Source organism: Triturus cristatus, chromosome 5_2, assembly GCF_964204655.1.
Source record: "Triturus cristatus chromosome 5_2, aTriCri1.1, whole genome shotgun sequence".
Taxonomy (NCBI): Eukaryota; Metazoa; Chordata; class Amphibia; order Caudata; family Salamandridae; genus Triturus; species Triturus cristatus.
In genome coordinates, this window is record NC_140588.1 from 899,626,535 (window position 1) to 899,648,931 (window position 22,397).

General features: G+C 44.6%; 1 long non-coding RNA gene across 1 annotated transcript in view; it reads left to right on the forward strand.

Moving 5' to 3' along the window:
* Positions 1-8,178: 8,178 nt before the first annotated feature.
* The window catches only part of LOC146829382 (uncharacterized), a 149,182-nt gene continuing 134,963 nt past the window's right edge, over positions 8,179-22,397 (forward strand). Inside the window, exon 1 of the long non-coding RNA XR_014961974.1 lies at positions 8,179-8,296. This is a non-coding gene — a long non-coding RNA (uncharacterized LOC146829382). The remainder of the gene's footprint in view (positions 8,297-22,397) is intronic.

Below are 22,397 nucleotides of genomic sequence, written 5' to 3' on the forward strand. Positions count from 1 at the left end.
GAGCTGATAAGTGATCTTCTCCAGGCATTGTTACTACCGCTAAAGGTAGCCATAATCAGATATGCAGCACACACCTCATTAAAAGATTGTGTCAAAAGGCAACGCTTTTGTCGATGGTGAAGCAAAGAGAATTGCGCTAACAGGCTGCCAGTTAACAATGGTACAAATGATTAACCAGAACATAGAGATTCATGTGTAGAATGACTCACTACATTTTGATCCTATGCACATTCAGAAAATGGTTGAGGAACACGAAAAGGAGGAATGGGCCAAGGGAGGGAATGTGCAAACAAAGGAGGGGGTATGGATAGGGCTGAATGGGAAAAAATGCTTACCTTCATCAATACTTTCCTCTATGGCACACCTCTTTCAGGGCCCCTCACATGTTGGCCGCAACGCCATGATTAGACTGTTTTCTTAATGTTGGTACAATTGCAAGTTTCGCCAAATAGCAGAGAGACTTTGTAAGCAATGTACAGTTTTTGCACAATACAATACTGGAAAGGGTACACCAACTGCACCTGGCCACTTTCCACCACCCCAAGGACCCTTTGAAAGCCTCCAACTAGACTTCATCAACATGCCTCCCACACAGAAGTACAAATACGTTTTGGTAATTGTGTGCATGTTCAGCAAATAGACTGAGGCTTATCCAACAAAAAACTGTGATGCAAACACTGTTGCTAAATGCTTGTTGAAAGAACTCATTCCAAGATTTGGGATTCCAGCACTTCTGAGCACAGACAATGGACCTGCGTTCATTTTCCATGTGATAGAAGGGAATATGCAAGGGGCTCGGGGTCACACAAAAACTGCACTGTGCATATCACCTACAGGCAGCAGGTGCTGTGGAGAGGAAGAATGGGGTGAAAAACAAAATTTGTGCTTCAACTGAACTATCATGAGTAGACGCGTTGCCACTAGCTCTGTTGGCAATGAGGAGCACACCAGATAGGGTGACCAAGCTATGCCCTCAAGAAATTCAGTTTGGCCGCCCCATGAACATTGCAGGCCAGATGTCTACCTCTCCACTGTCAATAGATGACAGTTTGCTTTTGTGCTATTGAAAGAAATTAATAGAGACATTGCGTTATCTCCATTGCCAGGTCCGGCAGTCCCTTCCAGAAGCAGCAACTCCACCGTCACATGACCTACAGCCAGGCGACTGGGTCTAGATAAAAGCTCACACCAGACGACATTGCCACCAGCCAAGGTGGAAAGGCGTGTACCAGGTTCTCCTGACTGCAACAGCTATCAAGTGTGAGGGGCTGACACCCTGGATCCACAACTCCCACACCAAGAGAGCAGCAGGGCCGGACTGTGGAGGGCAAGCTCCACCTGCACCACCACCTGCATCTGAGACACCCCACAGGTACAATCTTCGCTCCAGCAGACCAGCAACAGCAAAGACGGATTAAAGGAGAGGCAGATCCCTGCTCGCTGCAGGCCAGGCCTCCAACAGCAAAAGCAACTTCACAAAGGCAGTTCCCTGCTGCATACAGCGGGCCAGGCCTCCGGATACCCCGAGGCATTGCTGGTGCATGAGTGCGAGAGCCGTACTTGGCTCCTGCTGAGAGCATGCCCCGGGAAATCAGCAGGGGCAGCCCAGCTAGGACCGGGTGTGGCCTGCAGACTGCCCGGCGTGTCCCACTCGTGGCGCTCAAGGACAGTAGACAGATTGAGGAGCCTCACCTAACAAATGCCAGGAACTATAAGGACCGGAAGGCTGAGAGCTATACAAGTGACTTGTAGAGCTTCAGAACTGATAATTAAGATTGCCCGGTTGGCTCCTGGGGTAGAAATAAATGAAGGATTGACATTGACTGTGCCAAACCCTTCGCTATAGAGTGGCTTGCGAAGCTTGATTTTGTAAGATCTCTCATTCCCAACATTCGGATACCAACCACCAGCTTCAAACATTGCGGAACTTTGCCTTGAAATACTATATATAGTGTGTCATTCATGCAATTGGCTCTCATCTCATAAAGGATGTCAACTGAACTATGAGCTTCACAGAGACATCTCAAAGGAGGACAACATAGGCCTGAGTAGAAGAAGAATAAAATTAGGGATTTTTCTAGCAGAAGAAAAGGAAAACGTTAGGGAGATACTATTGGACACAAAGAACATTTGCATAAATGCCTAGGAAGATGCCAAGAACAAATAAAGAGGAAAGGAAGTGGCCAGCCGTGCTGATGGCAATATTATCCCCAGTCTGAGGAATAATAGTGATGCATTGATAATAAAATATTCAAAAGATTTTGAAATTCCGTTCCTTAATGGTCAGGTGGGGGATGGGAGCAAGTCAAATATAACATACAGGGAGAGAAAAATTAACATGACTGAACAAGACCGGTTGGGAGAGGTTGACACTAAAGGAGAAGGGGAACGGGAATTATGGGATGAATACCAAGGAAATCAATACGTTGAAATGTTAAAAATGTATGTACGCATTATGAACATATCAGGATGTTATGTTTGCACACACTTGCCAACAGACACAGAAAACAGCATGAGTTACAATTTGATACCCTTTTCTAAATATGTGGGATGTGTCTTAATGCGCGACCTGCTCTTCAGACAGCACAACATGTCCATAGCTGTTGCAACCCTTAGGAAGGGTCAGATAGCTACAGGACAGGCAACGGCAATGCCTAAGGCAAAGAGAGTGCCATGCTTGAACATGCAACCAACAAAAAGGGATCAGGCAATGCTAGACACATTTGACAGAACTTCTAGGAATGAGTAATGGAAAGACAGGGCTGGTTGGGAAACCACGGAAAAGACAAAGGGAAGTGAAGTAAAAATACCAAGATTTAGCATAAGGCAACAGCTTACTGCCCCATCCTGCATCTGGAATGACAAACAGATGACCCCTAAGCAGATAGCTGTGCATGTGTGGCCACCAAAAAGAATCATGCACAATATCATAGCTAGTTAGAGGAAAGGAAGATTGGAAGAAATGCAGCTAGGGGTGAGCAAGGATTAAAGGCTTGTGAGAAAAGGACAGATGAAGCCCTCGGACCTTCGGATTAAGCAGAAAATACAGAAAGTAAGCCAATTTTCGTTGGTGAAAGTAACTGCACACACATAACAAGATTATCACAGGTTAGGGAAAATGATCAGTGGTCCTCACCCGGAATAGTGGGATACAAGGGATTGTTCTGTGTCTGTGGACAATGGGCATACTTCTATCTGCCCCCAGGATGGTATTGCAGTTGTTATCTTGCGTCCGTACTGCCCTGAATGACCCACTTCACTGACCTAGTACAGATTAAGCACCAGGAGCATCGGCCAGGAAGAGCTAGAAGAACAGTAAAATTGGCAGCTAATGCCATGACAGTGCTTGGGGTGATGATACCTGGTGCAGGAGTGGTATACACAACCCTGACGATACATCAGCTAGCAAGGATAATTGAGGATCGGGCTGAGTCTACAGCAGCAAGGCTAGGAAACATCACTGAGAAACTAGCTGCCATGAGGGCCGTAGTGATACAGAACAGAGTTGAGTTAGATATCATCCTGGCCAAAGAGGGTGGAGTCTGCCACATCATCAAACAGGTGTGCAGTTCGTACATACCTGACAACAGCCACAATATAGACAATGCAATCCATAAGATAAATAAAATAAAATACGAAGCACACAACATACAGACAGGAAGCATGTAGGAAAACCTAATGTTATGGCTAGGAAGCTGGGGTTCATGGTTATTGAAGGTGATCATTATAGTTATAACAGCATTGATCACCATGTGCATAATGATCCAGGTTTGTCCTGCATGCTGTGCAGCTTTTGTCACCAGCTGTGCCCGCTGTGTGCCAAAATATAGGAGGCATGAACATCACAAACACGGGGATATTCCAACCTATGAAGGACAACAGATGATAATGAGACAGCATTCAAATTAGTGATTTGGTATCAGATAGGGTAATGTGGGAACCATCTTTGTGTAGTGATACCAGATGCCTAAGGCCCTGTTAAGTTGACATGAGAATCAACATATAGATGCTTGTACTTTACCATAAATCTTAATTAAAACTGCTTTTGTAACGCAAGGCTTAGCCAAGAAAGATACGAGAATGTGAATGGAGGCAGATCTGCAGTTTTTAACTTACAGAAAGGGACAAGACAAGGGTGCCCACTATCGCCGTTGATATTTGCACTTGTGCTTGAGCCTTTGGCGGTTTGGATTAGAGGAGACCCTCTAATAAGGTGGATAAAATTGGATTTTTATCACAAAAGATACTCCATTGGACCAACTAGTGGTCAGTGGGGTTTAGTTGACTAACTTCACATGGAAAAAACAAAGAATAATGGCAAAAATAGGGGAAGGAAGAGACTATCAAGAGCCTCTCTAGTGGGAGGTTCTACATAACTCAACCATATATATGGGGGGGGAAACCTAAGCATTTATTTAGTTACCCTCACACACCCTAGTGGTGTCATGCTTCATCATCGGGTCACCCCGACTCCTACAAGTCGGGGTGGGCTCGACCACAGTATTGGGAGCTCTTATGATAAAGGAAGGTCAGGGGGGCTTAAAGATTAAGAAACCTCAGGCAGACCCCAGGTGTCCCTTTATTTTTGGGTCTGTCTGGGTTATTAAAAATTGTAAAAAAACGGGTCTGTAGGAGTGTTATGTTCCTAGGACCCTGGTGCCAACATGTTTCAGTCCTGGGTGGCCATATAGGTCCTGGACTTTCTTCAGGGCAAAGGGTTGGCCCCTCTGAATGGTTGGACAGGAGGGGGGGGGTTTGTCCCTATCCTATCTGTGATATGAGGGCAGAGTAGCTACTCCTCGTGTATGTTTAACGGTAAATGTAGTTGTTAGCTGTCAACATCCATCTGTAAAAGTTGGAACAAAGAAATGCAACAGACAACTTTTAACATTACAAGTTATATTAAAATACTGTTGTGCTTAATACCATTTTGGTGCGATGTGGAGACCAGACATATGAGCATGCCATAATCATGTGCATGTTAGTGTCATCCACTCTTGTGCAACTCATCTCTTCATCTGTAACACACTGATTCTATGTGACAGGTATTTGTGAAGTGGCGATTTTATTCGCATGCTAACACTAACTGCGTGTTAGTCATTGTATATATCAAAGTGTGCACCAGGTGCCAGTCACTTATTAAATCACCACAGCGTATTCTCCTCAGAATAGTGCTTATTTACACACAATAAAACTGGTCTGTAACGTGTATGCATGCATCCTTCATATATTCAGCTATTGTACACAGCCAACCACATCCATTCGTAATCTTACCCTACTGTTTGAGGGTACCAGTGTCACACAGGACCGGTAGGAAACTGTGGGCGGTCCTGAGATTGTCGCCAGTTAAAAGGGTCAGACGAAAGATCGTAAGGGGAAGAGATGAAAGACTATGAGAAGTGAAGCTTACCAGGAAGCGATTCAGCACCTCACGAGTGCGTTCGAATAGGCATTGTGTCAGTGCCTACAAACACTTACTTAAATTCAAGATCTCGCCCGCTTCTCTCACCTACTAGGGGTCCTCGGCTTGTGCAGAGGACTACTGGGGGTAGCAGGTTTTTATCTTTGTTATGGAGCGTGGGAAGTGGAGAAACAGAGACACGCCCCTGCCCGGGTGATCGGAAGTGGCGACAAAATGACGTTATGTGCCGATTTGTGCACACGAAAAAACTGGGATTTGTAGTTCACGCTGAGTTTTACACGTTTGAGTGACGTGGGGACTGGCATGAAAGCAATGTGCAAAAGATGTGTTTAAATAAAGCACATTGAGGGATGTAAAAAATGGGGATGCAGTCAATGTAATGCTCTTACACTTATGGTACGGTGCGGGAGTGCGTACCAAAGGGGTAGTTGTGATTGCGCCATCAATGTGCAACTGGACATAGCGCACAGAGGGCTGTAAGATAACTTTTATATTATTAGAGATCCCTCATCTGGTGAAATTTTATGAAACATATGAAATACATGTGTGTGTTCCCCATAACGGTATGCTACCGAGTTATATATGTAGCGTTGAGAGTCACATGGAAGAACCCTTATCAAAGGAAATTGCTATTGAAAAAGGGGGGACAGTTAGCATAGTTCACTATAGTTAGGGGCAAAGGCAAGAACAAAGTTGGAATGGAGAATGAAGTTCTCTTAATGGTTTTTTCACGTTCTGCATGTCGAACATATTATAGGAAAAAATGCCACAGATTTCTGAAAGGTTGAATGTTCTCAGAGGTTAGTATATCACCAGAACATATCATCAATGTAGATTAAGAACAGATTTTCAAAAAACAGATTTTCAAAAGAGACTCCCAGTGGAGAATGTAATTTCCTAATAAAAAAACTGCCACTTATTTATTTATTTGGCTCCAAGGAATACAGTCGTTGAGACCGTTTTCATGGGTTTTTAAGCGGTACACCCAGCGTTGTTCTCTATCCAGGAGTTTCTTTTGCAGGTTGCCGCTACCCATAACCTTTTCAATCACTGTCCACCATATGTCGGTGTCTTTATGTTGATGTTCCTTAAAGTGTGCTGTAAGTCTTGTTGCTGTAATGGCACGTCTGATTGTGCTCATGTGCCTTTGTTAAGATATATTTTGAGCAGCGCACAGCTGTGGATTTTAGAACCAGTTCTGTATATATCCAACGGGATACACAGAATCCCAGAAATTTCATAAAGCACCTACGTTTTTAGTCACTTATAAATAACCAGCGTTACCTCCTCACTATAAATACACTTCATACACGAATCACCAACTATGGCTGAACAACTAGGGATTGGTTACACAGACGATATCGCATCTGCTATTCTAGCTGGTCCATCCCTGCTACCCGACACGAATATTGGTCAAAGCCTTACCCAGGCTCAGAACTGGGATAAATTGAAAGAACTCAAACGGTGTCAGATGAGAATCTTACTACATGGAGCCATCATGACGGAGTACCTTCGGGGCAATGTGGCGCCAACAGGCCTGTTGGTCACGAATGCACCCAGAATATTCCTAGATGATCCTCAATCTAAAAAGGAATGGTCACTAATCGCATGGCGATGCTCACGGCACTGGTTGATATTAATTATTAACACAGCCAAACGCCTCTCGGATGCCATACTAATTAAAATAAAAACCAGTGAAGACCACCTACTAACAGAGATCAAGTTAACTCTCTACATGAAGAAACTCGAAGAGGTTAATAAAGAAATAACCGAACACAAAGACTTCCTCATGCAAAGCAAAATCACTAAATTACAAAAAGATCTGAAAACATTTAGTCATGAGAAGGTATACCCTTACATAAAAGATGACTACAAGGGCCAAGAATATTCAGACACTGGATCTTCGCGGAGTGGACAGTCCTGGGTGTACCGTTTAAAAACCCATGAAAAAGGTCTCAACGACTGTATTCCTTGGAGCCAAATAAATAAATAAGTGGCTGTTTTTTTATTAGGAAATTACATTCTCCACTGGGAGTCTCTTTTGAAAATCTGTTTTTTGAAAATCTGTTCTTAATCTGTTCTTAATCTACATTGATGATATGTTCTGGTGATATACTAACCTCTGAGAACATTCAACCTTTCAGAAATCTGTGGCATTTTTTCCTATAATATGTTCGACATGCAGAACGTGAAAAAACCATTAAGAGAACTTCATTCTCCATTCCAACTTTTTTCTTGCCTTTGCCCCTAACTATAGTGAACTATGCTAACTGTCCCCCCTTTTTCAATAGCAGTTTCCATTGATAAGAGTTCTTCCATGTGACTCTCAACGCTACATATATAACTCTGTAGCATACCGTTATGGGGAAAACACACATGTATTTCATATGTTTCATAAACTGTCACCAGATGAGGGATCTCTAATAATATAAAAGTTATCTTACAGCCCTCAGTGCGCTATATGCACACTGATGGCGCAATCACAACTACCCCTTTGGTACGCACTCCCGCACCGTACCATAAGTGCAAGAGCATTACATTGACTGCATCCCCATTTTTAATATTTTTTTACATCCCTCAATGTGCTTTATTTAAACACATCTTTTGCACATTGCTTTCATGCCAGTCCCCACGTCACTCAAACGTGTAAAACTCAGCGTGAACTACGAATCCTGGTTTTTTCGTGTACACAAATCGGCACGTAACGTCATTTTGACGCCACTTCCGATCACCCGGGCAGGGGCGTGTCTCTGTTACTCCACTTCCCGCGCTCCATAACAAAGATAAAAAACCGCTACCCCAAGTACTCCTCTGCACAAGCCGAGGACCGGTACCCTAGTAGGTGAGAGAAGCGGGGCGAGATCCTGAATTTAAGTAAGTGTTTGTAGGCACTGACACAATGCCTATTCGAACGCACTCCTGAGGTGCTGAATCGCTTCCTGGTAAGCTTCACTTCTCATAGTCTTACATCTCTTCCGCTTACAATCTTTTGTCTGATCCTTTTAACTGGCGACAATCTCAGGACCGCCCACAGTTTCCTACCAGTCCTGTGTGACACTCGTACCCTCCAACAGCAGGGTAAGATTACGAATGGATGTGGTTGGCTGTGTAGACTAGCTGAATATATGAAGGATGCATGCATTCACGTTACAGACCAGTTTTATTGTGTGTAAATAAGCACTATTCTGAGGAAAATACGCTGTGGTGTTTTTAATAAGTGACTGGCACCTGGTGCACACTTTAATATATACAATGACTAACACGCAGTTAATGTTAGCATGCGAATAAAATCGCCACTTCACAAATACCTGTCACATAGAATCAGTGTGTTACAGATGAAGAGATGAGTGGCACAAGAGGGGATGACACTAGCATGCACATGATTATGGCATGCTCATATGTCTGGTCTCCACTTCGCACCAAAATGGTAATAAGCACAACAGTTTTTTAATACAACTTGTAATGTTAAATGTTGTCTGTTGCATTTCTTTGTTCTTACTTTTACAGATGGATGTTAACAGCTAACAACTACATTTACCGTTAAACATACACGAGGAGTAGCTACTCTGCCCTCGTATCACAGATAGGATAGAGACCAACCCCCCCTCCTGTCCAACCATTCAGAGTTGCCAACCCTTTGCCCTGAAGAAAGTCCAGGACCTATATGGCCACCCAGGACTGAAACATGTTGGCACCAGGGTCCTAGGACCATAACACTCCTACAGACCCGTTTTTTTTACAATTTTTAATAACCCAGACAGACCCAAAAATAAAGGGACACCTGGGGTCTGCCTGAGGTTTCTTAATCTTTAAGCCCCCCTGACCTTCATTTATCAATACTGTGGTCGAGCCCACCCCGACTTGTAGGAGTCGGGGTGACCCGATGATGAAGCATGACACCACTAGGGTGTGTGAGGGTAACTAAATAAATGCTTAGGTTTCCCCCCCATATATATGGTTGAGTTAGGTACAACCTCCCACTAGAGAGGCTCTTGATAGTCTCTTCCTGCCCCTATTTTTTGCCATAATTCTTTGTTTTTTCATGTGAAGTTAGTCAACTAAACCCCACTGACCACTAGTTGGTCCAATGGAGTATCTTTTGTGATAAAAATTCTACCCAGGAAGGACATACTCCTTCTTACCTCTCTAACCCTCCTGCCACGGGGATATTTCCCAAAAGCCTTTGTGCAGATATGGATAAAATTGGATGACTGACTGGGAAGACAGAATCTCCCTCTACGCCGACAACATCCTGCTCTATTTGGCTGACCCATATTCTTCATTACATAGAACCTTTCACATATTCACACTCTTCCTTAAAATACTCCGGGTATACTATCATTTGGGATAAGTTGCTTATCTACATCTTACACAGGGGAAGCCCTAGGCTACCCACCCAATGTGGTGCTGGGGTCGTAACGGAGGGATTCCGATATTTGGGGATTTATGTTACCACAAACCCTGTGATATTTTATGACAATAATCTAGCCCCCGCTTCATCGTCTAAAAACAGATGTGCAGCATTGGAAGACCCTTCCCCTTACGCTGCTCGGAAGAGCCGCTTTATACGAAATTATGGCACTCCCTCGTTTTGTTTACGCTTTACAAAATACTCCATATCTGGTCCCAGATAAGTACTTTAAAGATAGAGTCAGAGGTCCGGACACTTCTCTGAAATAACGGCGTTCCACGCATAGCATTGACCAAACTTATGAAAAGTTGATATGACTGTGGAATCGCTCTTCCAGCAATCAAAAGTTATTACTGGGCCGCCCAGCTGGTCATCACCAATCGCTGGATGCTCTGGCCAGATACAGAACCAGTCTACAGAATGGACAGATATAATACGACCCCAGGTACCTATTTAAGAGCTATCTACGGTGGTAAGAAAAATAGACCAAAATATACACCAACTTCGACAACGGTGGCGATATGGCATACGGCAACAACGGCCCTGGGATGGAAAGACAAATTCACATTGGCCACCCCCCTTTTAGAGTCGAACCGATTGGGGCTACTGGCTAAATGTTCGGAATTTGACAATTGGGATCTTATGGACTATCAAAAGTCGGGGACGTATGGGCAGGGGGGAAGGTGGTCCCCTTTAATGATCTTCAAAGCGATTAGGATTTAAACACTAGGGAGACCTTTTGTTACCTTCAGGTCTGTAATGCATTATATACAGCAATCCCCTAACATACAGATCTCCCAGCATCGTCGCCCCTTGAGGATAGACTCCTAGACGACTATCTTAAAGAGAAAGCGATCTCTCTGACCTATAGAAAGATACTTAACAACACACCAGACAAATAGGCAAACACACATGATAAGTGGGTGGATGACATAGGTGAAATAAGTGATGTCGAATGGCTAGAAGTGCTGGCTTCCCCGTGAGGTCGTGATCCGTTCTAGATTTAAATTGGTTCAACTCAAGCTTATACGTAGAGCATACTATACCAATGTGGTCCTGGTGAAGATGTGGGCTCTGAGTAACTTCTTATGCCCTGGGGGGTGTGGCCAAGAAGGGACTTACTTACATCAATGGTGGGATTGCCCCATTCTTCAGGTATACTGGGAACAAAATGTTGGAAACCTGTCGGAAAACAATGGAGATCTCACCTCGTTGGTGTCTTCTCAACATGTGGGTCCCCACTGATCTGACAGCCAATTAGAAAACCTGGGTCTCTCTGGGATGTATAGTGACAAAACGCAATATAGCTAAAACTTGGAAAGGTGAGACCCAGCCCAAAGTGTGAGAGTGGAAAGCAGATATGGATTGGTGTATGCTTGCAGAGCGAGTGATATACGAAGGGAGAGGTTGCCCAACGAAATGGACCAACATCTGGGCGGCTTGGAATAAAAGCAGGAGTATGCTTTGTACACCTTTTGAGGATCCTTCCCTGCAGCATATTGGAGACTCGAGCGCTTGACGTTCACATTGTAATGAACATTGTGATGATTGCCTTGACGATGTTGGTCTATTGTAAAGATAGGACTAATTATGTATACTTGCACTGTGCCCACCTACTGCCAATTGTTATTTGTCTGTACTTAATCTTCAATAAATAGAATAATAACAAAAAAGAGATACCAGAACAGAGCAGTGTGCTAGCTTAGCTGTAAATATTTCAGAATATCACATTTAGAAATACTTCTGGTACGTGCTATGATATTGCAATTATTTCTTTGAAAAAGTACCAGAACGAATACATTGCATTACAGTGGAAAGTCCCAAAACTGCCACATCCTCAGGACACGTGGTCAGCAACAATATAGTTGGAACCATAAATGGTATAATCTAGCCTAGGCCTCTCCTGATTGGACAAATATTCAATGCTTAATCTATGTTATGTGCGTTATGATGCTGTTTCCTTTGTGGTTTGTGTCAATTAAAGCTGTCAGAGACATCATCTCTTCGGACACTCAGCGGCTATGCTGACTGTCTCCGTGCTGCACGTATTTGCATTATCTTGTTGGTTTCCAATAAATTCTGGTCATCTTATGTGCTGACAGAGTTGGACTTGGGGTTTTATTTCTCTATTCTTTATTTCAGCTTCCACAACCTCACGGTACCTTCCCCGGCGCCGATTTCAGTGACGAAGCCCCGGGCCCTGGTTGTGCTCCCAACCGGCGACTACCCCAGCCGTACCCCCGAGTTCGGCTCGACGTCGGTACCGGTGCCGGAAGGTATGTTTGTACCGCTGTTCGTTCCTGGTGTTCCCTACCACCCTGAGTGGCAACCAGAGGAGGGTAAGGTGCACTGGGAGGGATCTGTGGACCCTTTGGCTGACCAGCTTGAAGAGCCAGACTGGCGAGAGGACCTGGGTGATGCCAGTGGTTTGGATACCTCCCCAGACTGTGGCATGCTCTCCCCCCTTCCGTGGCTACCGAGGAGCAAGCTTCGTATGCAGTGGTGTTGCGTATGGCAGCTGAGGCCTTGGGGCTGGAACTTCCTACAGTGGCAGTCAGGACTAACCTCCTGACTGAGGTACTTCAACCTGCAGCAGCCTCTTCGGAGCCCCTGCTGCCTTTTAATGAAGCCCTCACCAACGTCCTTCTGGGCACTTGGTCCAAGCCCAGCACAGGGGCTCCTATGGATAGGATGATTGCCCGGCGCCACCGCCTGGCCCTGGGAGACCCACTTTTCCTCTCCCAACACCCGACCCCCGAGAGCTTTGTGGCCCAAGCCTCGTCCTCTAAGGGCGCATTCCCTACTGCTCCCCAGACAGGGAATCCAAGAAGGTGGACTACCTTGGGAAGAAGATGTTTTCTTCTGCCAGCTTAGAACTGCGGTCGGTGAACACTGCATGCCTCTTGGGCCGTTATACCCATACGATGTGGGATACGGTTGCGCAAGTGCTGCCACAGTGCCCGAAGGAGGCCCGGGCTGTTCTCACCCATGCAGTGGCAGAGGGTCGAGACACAGCAAAGTTCACCCTTAGATGTGGGCTGGATACCACCGACTCTCTGGGCACTACACCTGGTTGAGGACATCTGGTTTCTCTGGGGATGTCCAAGCCACCCTTCTGGACATGCCCTATGATGGCTGTTGCCTGTTCGGTGACAAGGCGGACTCAGCGCTCGAGCGTTTCAAGGATTCTAGGGCTACGGCCAGGTCCTTGGGCCTCGCAGCAACCTCTCGCCCCACGCAGTCTGCCTTTTGCCCCTTTTGTGGCTACGGAAGGGGTGCCCTACCACATTCCACCCAATCTAGCCACAGGACCACACAAGCTACCCAGCCTATGCATAGTCGAAGACGTGGGACCGAGCGACGTGGGTCTGAGGGCCAGCGGGCGGACCAGTCCACCCATTACCCCCCTGCACCAGCTTTCAAACCCTCCTAGTCCAACCTTCCAGGGCCACCAGAAGCCAGTGGCTGGCAGGATTTGCCATCACCTCCACCACTGGCAAAACATCACATTGGACAGGTGGGTTTTGCAGATAGTCCGAAAGGGCTACTCCCTCCCCTTTGAGGCTACCCCTCCCTCCATGCCACCATCCTCCCATCACATGTCGGAGGATCACTTGGCACTTCTCCGTCAGGAAGTTGCTGCTCTCTTTGCCAAGGGAGCCATTGAAAGGGACGCTGTGCCAGAAGTATATCGTGGTTGCTCTTCCCACTACATTCTAGTACCCAAGAAGGACAAAGGCCTGCGTCCTATCGTAGAACTCAGGGCCCTCAACCGCTTCCTTTGGAAGGAGAAGTTCAAAATGCTCACGTTGGCTGAGGTCCTGTCTGCCCTCGATCCCGGAGACTGCATGGTAGTGTTGGACCTGCAAGACGCCTATTTTCACATCCCTGTCCTGCCAGCCCACAGGTGTTACCTACGGTTCATGGTAGGCCACAAGCCTTTTCAGTTTACCATGCTCCCCTTTGGCTTTACCAGCACCCCTCGTGTGTTCACGAAAGTGATGGTGGTGGTCACAGCTCATCTGCACAGATCAGGGGTTCCAGTCCTCCCCTATCTCGACGACTGGCTGTTGATGGTGGGCTCGCCCCAAGCTGTCGTCTCCCACCTCCAGACTATGGCGGACCTCCTGCACTCGCTGGGGTTCACTATCAACGTGCTGAAGTCACACCTGATTCCCTCTCAGAAGCTCCTTTTCATCGGAGCAGTTCTGGATTAAGTACAGTTTTGTCCAGAATTGATTATTGTAATGCCCTTTATTTGGTAGTTGGCAAGGGACAGATCAAAAAACTTCAATCGCTTCAGAATGCAGCGGCTCAGGTTTAACTTGGCTTACCTAAACACCACCCGACGTCAGCGGTGATTAAGGAACTACATTGGCTCCCAGTCCGTCAGAGAGTGAACTTTAAGCCCTATGCCTACTGCACAAGGCTATATATGGAGGAGGGGCTGAGGACATTCAAACCTTGTTTTCTGTATAAAAGCCCCAACACTCTCTCAGGTCTGCCAATACAGGATTGGTTTGTGTCCCCAGAACAAAAAGAGTTAAATGGGGAAGGAACAGGTTTCTCTTACCAAGCATCCATCTTGTGGAACTCCCTCCCTGTGTCAATCAGGTTACAATCCAATAGGGCAGTTTTTAGGAAAATGATAAAGACCTGGCTCTTCTCAAGGTCTTAAGATCTGTTGGTGTCTGCATCATACTCACCCATTGCCAAGACGCCTCGGCATAGGTGCGCTTTATAAGTCCTTCAGTCAGTCAGTCAGTTTTGGGCTTATCCTCCCGAGCAGCGAGTCCGGGATATATCAGCCTCTATCCTGGATTTCGGTGAGAATGACCCTGAGGCTGCTGGGCATCATGTCCACCTGCATCCTGCTGGTGGATCATGGCAGGTGGCACATGCGAGCTCTGCTGTGGGACCTGAAGTTCCAGTGGGCGCAGCATCAGGGGAATCTTTCCGACGTCGTCCAGATCTCGGATGGGACTGCAAGTCAATTGCAGTGGTGGGTCACAAACCAGAATTGGGTCAGCGGCAGACCCCTCTCCCTTCCCCAACCAAAATTCTCAGTAGTGACGGATGCGTCACTCATGGGATGGGGCGGCCACCTGGGAGAGGCAGAGATCAGGGGTCTCTGGTCTCCGGTCTCTGGCAGAGTCCGGTCTCCACATCAACCTTTTGGAGCTCTGGGCGATCTATCTAGCACTGAAGGCATTCCTTCCTTCTGTCAAAGGAAGAGCAGTGCAGGTGTTGACAGACAACACCACTGCCATGTGGTAATGCAACTAACAGGGCGGGTGTGGTTGTGGACCCTATGTCAAGAGACTCCTGGCCTTTGGACTTGGCTGGAACATCAGGGCGTGTCCCTGGTGGTTCAACACCTGGCAGTTTCCCTGAACGGCACAGCAGACAAACTCAGCCGCCAAGGCATGATGGATCACGAATGGCGTGTTCACTCGGAGGTGGTGCAAGGTCTCTTTTAGCGGTGAGGAGAGCCTTGGTTAGATCTGGTCGCCACTGAAGAGAACGTGCAATGTCAATAAATCTGCACATTGGAATTTCCAAGGCGGCACTCGCTCGGCGACGCTTTTCATCGCGAGTGGAACTGCGGCCTCTTGTACGCCTTTCCGCTGTACCACTTCTGCCCAGAGTGCTGAAGAAGATCACGCGTAACCGTGCCCTAAGTCATTCTTGTGGCTCCAGACTGGGCATGAAGAGTCTGGTACCGCGAGCTCTTGAGGATGGCCATCGATCCTCCGATCAGACTGCATCTTCGGGAGGATCTTCTGTCACAGCAGCAGGGAATAGTCCTCCACCCGAACCTGTCCAGCCTCCACCTCCTTGCGTGGAGATTGAGCTGCAACTGTTGACAGCTTTTGACTTTACTCCCGAAGTCTGTAATGTCATCTTGGCAGCCAGGCGTCCCTCCACTAAAATGGTATACGCCTTTAGATGGAACAAGTTTGTGGCATGGTGCACAGCAAAGGCTGTGGATGCGCTCTCGTCCCTTCTTTCTGAGGTCCTCTTGTTCATCCTTTCCTTAGCCCTTAATGGCTCTGCCTTGGGCACTCTAAAAGGCTACCTCTCGGCCAGATCTGCCTTTCTTCACCTTCCTGATCAGCCTTCTCTTTTCAAGTCCCCTGTTTGTAAATAGGTTTCTAAAGGGCATTACTCATCTCTTTCCTCCTTCTCCTTTCGTAATGCCCCAGTGGGACTTGAATCTTGTCCTTACTTACCTTATGTGTGCCCCCTTTCGAGCCACTACATAACTGTCCTCTTCGACTTCTTACCTTGAAAACTGCCTTCCTGCTCACAGGCCGAGTGAGCTCCAGGCTCTATCCTCAAAGCCTCCTTTTCTTGCAGTTCAGCAGAATAAAGTGGTCCTTCGCACTGGCCCTCTTTTATACCGAAAGTGGTTACCTCTTTCCACATGGGTCAGACCATCACTTTGCCCACCTTCTTTACGCCTCCGCATCCTTCCGAAGAGGAGGAGAGACTCCACCGTCTGGACCCAAAGCGTGCGCTGCCCTTCTACCTTGACCGTACTAAAGATTTCTAGGTGGACGATCAACTCTTCATGGGTTATGTAGGTGCCAAGAAAGGTCGGGCCGTGAAAAAACGCACCATCTCTCGATGGGTAGTACTATGCATTAAAATCTGCTATTCATTGGCAAATAAGGAACCTTCAGTGGGACTGCACGCCCATTTTACCAGGGCAACGGCAGCCTCTACTGCTTTGGGACATGGAGTTCCCCTCATTGACATCTGCCAGGCAGCCTCGTCGGCATCCTTGCACACATTCACCAAACATTATTGCCTGGATAGCCAAGTCTAGAGAGACAGCTTTTTTGGCCGTTCAGTTCTCCAGGACTTTCTGGTGTGAACTTAGTTCACAGACCCACCAGTGGGGTTGGCATTGTTGAGGCATCTATTTAAGGTAAGGAATCTTTAACTAATGGTCTCTTTCAGATGAACAAGTTACTTACCTTCGGTAACGATGTATCTGTAAGAGACATGCATTAGTTATAGATTCCTTACCGCCCCACCCATCCTTCCCATTCTGCAAACTGACATCTAGGGATACGGACTCCCTTCCAGGGCCCTAGTTATGTGCACCAGTGGTCAGTGTCTTGCATGGCTCTGCGCTTCTGGCGTGGAAAGTCGTGTCACAACTGACGTCAGCGCTCAGGGGCGGAGTCTAAGTAGACACCGCGACACCATCCCGTCGACCACGACGCCAATGATGAACACGGAGTCAACCGACACCACCTACCGACGTGCAGGGGTACTGCTAAGAGAAAAATTCTCTGGATCCAGACTGACGCCTGGGGGTAGTTCTAAGGTAAGAAATATATAACTAATGTATGTCTCTTACAGATACATTGTTACCGAAGGTAAGTAACTTGTTCATTAAACCTAATCTGTGATCCATATTTGGTGTTACTCTCTCCCCCACTATTGGAATTTGAGTATACGGTATATTTTGTGCATCTAACTTGTAGGAGTACTTGAGTGGACAGCCTTTTGGTAAGGCTAAGCCGTTTTTTTGCGAAGCGATGACAGCTACCATTATCTGTCCGTCTATCCTCGTGCTAGAACTAGTGATTGCAGCTTCATCAGCCAATGAATTCCCTTCAACGTGCACGCCAACACGTTGATGACTCGGTGTATGAATCACGAGAGCCCGCGGCAAGTTCTTTTTCAGCTCTGCCACTTGTTCCCAAAGCAACTTGTGCTTTATTGTGCAACTTTTTGAATCTCTGAACCCATTCTGGCCCCAATAGTGAAGATATTCATTGTAAGACTGGACACAATAAAGCGAATCGCACACAGTAAGTGTGGGGAATTCTCGATCCGTATTTTTAGTGCCTGTATCAGGGTTTTTAGTACTGCACATTGTGCCGTGCAAACTCTTTTTTTTTTTTATGCATTTTTTATTGAGCAGTGCCAAATGGAAGAAAAAGACATGACTTCAAAGCATATAAGTAATCCATCAGAGACTATCAACAAAAAACATCCCAGACCTTTAAGAACTTCTTTGTTGCCCCCAACCATTTAGCATAAGCGTCCTCGAAGCATTTTGTTCGATTCATTTTACACATCCATTTCTCAAATAGTGGTATCGTCTCAGATTTCCAATTTTGTAAAATCAATGAACGAGCGAATACATCATAATTACAAGGAAATGAGCATGAGAATCTGAAAAAAACATATCCTTAGTACTTATGCCGAACATAACGATTTCTGGAGAAGGTTTACACAATTGTCCTGTCGCTTCACTAAAATAAGAAAATATTTGCTCCGAGCAAACACATAACTTTGGACAAGAGTAAAAAATATGATACCATCCGCCACCTAGTGAGGAATCACAACTAAAAAATTTATTTGATACCTCTGGATAGATTTTGTTTAAGGCTTCAGGAGTGTAATAAAGCATCCAATTTGCCAAGAATGCCATTCTTTTATAATTGGCAGCACGCAAAGCCTTATTACCAAAAATTGAAATTCTTTGCCAATCTTGGAAGGAAAAAACACATTTTGTATTGATTTAAATTTTTTCCAAAATCTTAGATACCAGAGGGGATTCATCCTGATGATTCAATATACGGTACCAATTACCTACGCCGGTTAGTCTTGCGACATAAAGTGCCGAAGCAATATTACTGGGAGGAGTACCAAGGACTATATTATATTTTTTCGAGAAGTTAATTATTTGAATATATTCAAAAAAAGAAAGTCTATTCGAGCCAGAGGATCTCGCCTGGGCTTCCTCCCAAGTAATTGCCCTCCCTTGAATGCCTAATTTACTCAGAATCCCTAATCCGGATTCATTCCATTTTCTCATTTGTGTCGAATGCATATATAATCCTAACTCGCGGCATTCAATCAATTTAAGTGAAAAATAACCAGAAAAACCTTTGTTTAAAAAACAAACAAAAACGATTAGAAAAATCAATTAGAGTCTTATAACGGGTTTTTTGGGGCAATTTTGAAGTTTTCAAAAAGGTCGGAAGTTGCATACCAGCTTCTTGAGTCATTAAACTAAAAAAAAAGTTGTCGAGCGAATAGGGTTTGGATAGAATACATGTCATAGTGCCGCTTCGTAATATAAACGAATATTCGGTAAAGAAAGTCCTCCCATATTAATATCAAGTTGTAAAACTGGAAGCTGAACTCTAGGATTCTTTTTGTTCCATATAAAACTTCTATTCATAGTATCAATTTGTTTAAAGAAACTAACGTTAAGTTTAATCGGGACATTAGTAAATAAAAAAACCAAGAGAGGTAGAATAGACATGTCGTGATAAGATAGCACAACTTCAACAGTCAGTAATTGATGCTGCTAATGCAGGCGGCTCTTTAAATTACTCTAGGTTGGATCAAGCAAGGAAGGAGTTAAGGGATTTCTTTGTTTTAGAGGAAATTAACTGCTCTCAGACTTACCAGCAGAAAGTATATGAGGAAAGTCAAATGGTGGGGAAGATGCTTGCCTGTTCTACAAGAGCTCGTAAAGAATCTGCATGCATAAGCGAAATATTAGATTACCAAACACACTTAAGAACCACTGATAGAGCGGAGATTGCTCGTATATTTGTTGATCATTATCAACAAATTTATACCATTTATAATCCAATAAATAAAGAGCTGATTGAGAGCTATTTTGACTCTCTTCTTGTTCCCAAATTATCTGATAGCTTGGTGTCAACACTTCAAATTCAAATAACTGCAGCTGAGATTGAGAAAGTCATACAATCTTCGGCGTCAGCTAAAGTGTGTGGTGAGGATGGACTCCCCAATTAATTTTTTTTAACTTTTTGGAAAGAGTTAACTCCTTTTCTGGTTAAGTTGTTTGATTATATAAAAATGGGGGTCGTAATTCCTTCAGAATTTAAAAAAGCTATAGTCGTAAGTTTTGTAAAAACGGGTAAACCATCTAATAATGTCAACTCTTATCGTCCAATTAGTTTACTGAATGCAGATTATACATTTTTTATGAAGATTTGGGCACTGCGTTTGACTCCGGCAGCCAAGGAAGTGGCGATCAAACAGGGTTCATTGCGGGAAAAATGATGTCAACTAATACCCGCTTTTTGATTCAAGCTCTCGATTATTTTAATAGCAATAAGACTTCTGCTTGCATAGCGATGGTGGATGCTGAAAAGGCCTTCGATTTGGTTAATTGGGACTCTTTATTTTTTGCACTTTTAAGGTTTGGCTTTCCATCATCTATAATAACGATGATTAAAAATATTTATTCGGAAGCTCAGGCACTGATTATAATCAATGGGGGTGAAGCAGGCACGGTTAAAATTAATCGTGGAACTAGGCAGGGATGCCCCTTGTCACCTCTTTCGTTTACTTTTTTTATAGAACCTTTAGCAATTAGTTTACGTTCAAATAGGAATATTAGAGCCCCTATTGCAGGGATGACTAAAATAAAACTTTTCGCAGACGACGCTATTCTTTATTTAGATCCGTAAAAATTAAATATTCAATCTACTCTTGCAGAATTTCAAAAGTTCGAACAAATCGGAGGGTATAAAATAAACACCACTAAAACTGAGATTTTGATGTTAAATACGGGGGTGGATTGTCTACCGGAAGAATTAAAATCCCAGGCGTTAAAAATCGACCCAGTTAGATATTTAGGGATTTTCGTTAAAACACACTACAGAGATTTATTAAAAAATAATTATGAAGCAACCTGCAATAAGATCGCTAATCTTTTGGCTAAATGGTCCAATCTTCCTCTTACTTTGGTGGGTCGAATAGCTTTAATTAAAATGTCTATTCTACCTTGTGCCGTGCAATCTCCTAGAAGACTGCATCTGCATATTTCTAGGACGGAACTTACTGTCCTGCATAAAACCCTTTACAATCGCATATGCTGCACTGTATTGCTGTTTACTTCCTATGGCAGGCTGGGCAGATACGTCAGTGTAAATGAGGTATTCATACTGATCTAGAGGCATTATTTCATTTGGAAAAGGATATTCTTGTTCGAACTGCAGAAATGGTTGTGTTTTTAATTTAGAATCAAACTTGTAGTCTACATCTGTTGCAGTGAGAGAATTAGCCCATTGTATCCATCGTGGATGCAAAGCTTTAGCATTTGGAATGCTTGTTTTTCTAACAGCCTCTACGGTTTATACTGGAGTTTTTTTTGTGTGTGTTTTATACAGTGCGAACTAGACCCGAGGATATTGGGTATCAGACTGCTTTACATGAGCACCAGTTTTCTTACAGATGGACACATTCATTTTTTGTCAGGCATGGGGAGATTAAGTGATTTGCCCAGAATCACAGGATGTTGAGTATCGTTGCCGAGACTCAAACCCGGTTCCCCAGCTTAGAAGTCGACCGATCTAGCCATAAGGCTACATCCTGTCACCAAGTTATGAAAATTATTCCTTTCCCCTGAGTCAGTGCTCTTTCTCTCACTACAGCAGTCTGTACTGCTGTAAGAATTTTTTCAGTTGTTGCAAAACACATCTCAGCGTTTGGGTACAAATGAGATTTGTATGCAATGGGTACCGTTTCGCCTTCATTGAAGGTTTGGTAAGTGTACCCGGATTGACCCGCAACTACACGGATCACCAAATTAGTAGTGTTTACATGTGTTTGTAAGTGTTTGGAAGCTATCATGTCAGCTTGTAGTGAACAAAGAATTTCTGTACGTTCCTGTGTCCAATGTCGAACTGAGAAATCAGGTCTAATTAAGTCGTAGAAAGGTTTTACTTTCTCTGCGTAATCTAAAATGTATGTTCTGCCAACATTTAGGAATCCTAAAATGGATTGTAAGTTTTTCAGAGTCTTTGGAGGTTGGAGCAGCACACACTTTTCTAAAGAGTTAGCTGCTAGGCTCTTCCCTTCACCTGGGAGCTCATATCCAAGAAATAGGACATTGAGGTGGGCGATTTTTGATTTCTTAAAATTAAATTTGTAGCCCTCAGAGGCGAACCCCAAAATGATGTTGTTCACCCTGGTCAAATGATCCAATAATTAATTGTCCGTCAGATAGATATCGTCCACATAGGACAATGCCTCCTCATCAAAATTTTGAACCAACTCTGCTGCTCTTGCTGAGAACAGCCCGGGCTATTCTTATACACGTCAATCTACAGAATTGACATTGAAAGCCGAGGGCTGAAAATGCGATCAAATATCTGCTCTCAGGTGCTATATTCTGGCAGAAGAATACATTTGAGATGTCTAGTGTTGTTTTATATTTTGTCATACAATCTTATTCATTAATGCGGCACTCTGTACTGCTATTTGTTTTGTGCAAGTGTTCAAATGCCTGTACTCTAAAACTAGACGATATGAATTGTCGGGTTTCATTATGGGAAACAAAGGATTATTCATTTAAGAAGTGCAATTCTCTATTACACCTTGGTATTCAAGCTAATCTAAGATTTTCCTGACTTGTATTTCTACATCATGTTTTATTGGGTACTGCCTCTGTGGAGTTGGAGTAGTTTTTACTGGGATTACATGGTGAGGTGATTCAGCATCCCACCCTATATGATTGCGGTATAATGCAGGGGCTAGTGCTACTGCCCACTT